Genomic DNA, 2,584 nt, shown 5'->3' with positions numbered 1-2,584 from the left:
TAGACAAAAACTGGTTTTATACTAATGCAATTAGCTCCCCCTCCCCTCTCCTTCTCCCCTGTTTCTCCATTACTGGTTAATTCTGGTTCATAATCTAATTCAATTAACTACTTAACTCAGGGTGTGAGTAACTAAGGGTAATCTAGTTATAGGTCTATCTTCAACTTATTTGCAAAGTTATCTAGCTACATCTTCCCATTTCTCTGTGTTTGATGATGACAATCTTCCTCCTTTTATATCCCAGAGATATGTGTGAGGAGCTGCGGAATGTCATTTCCTCACCCCTTTTCCATGATTCATCTGTTAATTATCTCTTACTGGTTTGAGAGTCACTGGCTTCTTTATCCCTTATATGACCCAGGCACATAACTTCTTTAGTAAAAGATTTGTCTTCCCTTTAAGCAAGACCTGTCCATTGTTTTTGTGCATCTAGGTTAACACACCTTTGAAGTGACTCTTTTTCAGATCCCTCAGAAGCGTAACCACCCTCAAGAGAACACAGAATTTTATTAACTATCCAGATATCCAATCTCCTCCTTGTTTTCTCCCGCCTTTAGGTAATCATCCTTGCCATTCCCTCTTCTTTCCAAATGTACAAAAGAAACTGCAAAACTGTCATTCTCTGGAGCATTTGAAATCTTGCTTCCTGGCAATAATCACTAATTCAGCTTAAATAAGCGCTTATTAAAATTCTCTACCAGTTTGGACATTTCTATGGTGGCAGGTGAAAATCACTGTTTCAGGCCAGTGATGAAGATTCATTCAGGCCAGTGACCAGGATTCCTGGCACTGTGAAGGAGCAATTTTGAATAGACTGGAGCTGCTAAATTGCCTTCACCTTTCTGCTGCTGATTAAGAAAAATCAGAGAAAAATCTCCCTGCTGAAAGCCCGGAGTGAAAGGGTTCACTTTTAATGGATGAATTTAAAAGGAGAAGGATTGTATTTGCTTATAAAGTCATACTTAGGTGTAGGGGTCTTTTTCATGTTTGTTTTGTTTTCTTTCTTTCTTTGTCTTTTGTTTGTTTTGTTTGTTCGTTTGTTTGTTTTGTCACCATGATAGAGTTCTAAAACCACCTGAAATGCATTGGATTCCAGCAGCATAAGCTGGTGAAATGCAGGTACTAGGGTAATGCCATTTAAATGGAAAGCCAGAGGCCCACTGCTCGCTTCTCTCTTGAGCAGTGTCTCTTTTTCACAGATACTTCTGGCTAGTCCTGAGTCCACCCTTGCTCACTATTCTCACTGTCAGTGCCTTTATCCATGCCTCATATCTTCCTGCCACAGTATAACTGTCTCCTAACTGACCTTCCTGCCACCAGCCTTTCCCATCTTCAGCCACTCTGCCTCAAGCCCAAGAGATCTTTCTAGAACATATATTTGATATTGTCACTCTCCTGCTTAAAAATCCTGCAGTGTCTGCCTCCCTATTGCATCTGAAATAAACTCCTTAGAATAACTCAGTCATTCTTGATCTAGCTTACGCCTAACTCTCTGGCTTCACCTCTCAATTTCTCTGTAACCACCCCCCCCCCCACTTCCTGTACTCCAGGGCACAAGCAAACAAAATGACTCATAGCTGCCCAAGCATGCTCTTCCTCTCATGTTCTAGGGGTGTTGTTCAGAGGGGTCTGTCTTTCTAGAACATCCTCTGCACCTCCTTCTTCTCTTGGCCAAATCCCATTGGATTTTCAAGAAGCTTCTTTGAAGCCCCTGGCCCAGGTTAAGTGGCCCTGCTCTTTGCTCCCATAGCACATCAGGCAGAGCCCTCAGTCACTACTCTTTTTATACCATATTATGATCTCCTACTTACCTGTGACCTCTGACCTCTTCAACATCATCTTAGTACCCAGACACACTGACAGATTAGTGGTGCTTATTAAGGTTTACAATAAAAGGAGTCAAAAGAATTCCCCAAATGCATTCATTTCTGCTCACTGCCTTCCAGCAGAAGGTATAACTGGGGTAGTTGGTGTGGACACTAAGAAAATAAATCTTATTTCTAAGTGGCCACTAATGTTCCTATATGCTTATATCTCATGGAAAAGTGGGAGAGTAGAGAGTAATTGCTGAACAACCAGCACTGTAGGGAATAAACAAAAAATAAGACATGGTTGATTCTTCCCAGGCAAATGCCCTTCCTTTCTCTGTGCTTTCACTGTCTCAGGTAGTCTGTGGATAAACCCCTTCATTCTCCCCAGAACTGTTGTCACCCGAGCATGCATGTACCTTTTACACCATGACACCCAAAGCAGCCAGAGGGCAAGAATTATACTTCACAATCTCTCCATGACCCAGCTTGCCAGGGGCAAGTGTTCAGGAAATGTTCAATTATGAATTATGATGAACTAAGGATATGGGGACACATTCTGAAATGTTTGCCCATGGAGTCAAAAATTAAAACTTTTACCTCTGATGATGATGCTTTAAATTCTTTCTGGAATAAGGCAGGCTATAAATACATGAATGAGTTTTTTACAACAGCCGAGATATGGAAGCAACCTAAGTATCCATTGATAGACAAGTGGATAAAGAAGTAGTACATATATACAATAGAATACTACTCAGCCATTAAAAAATAATGAA

This window comes from Furipterus horrens, unplaced genomic scaffold, assembly GCF_987537825.1.
Source record: "Furipterus horrens unplaced genomic scaffold, mFurHor1.1.pri manual_scaffold_1, whole genome shotgun sequence".
Taxonomy (NCBI): Eukaryota; Metazoa; Chordata; class Mammalia; order Chiroptera; family Furipteridae; genus Furipterus; species Furipterus horrens.
Note: the sequence above shows the minus strand (reverse complement) of the source record.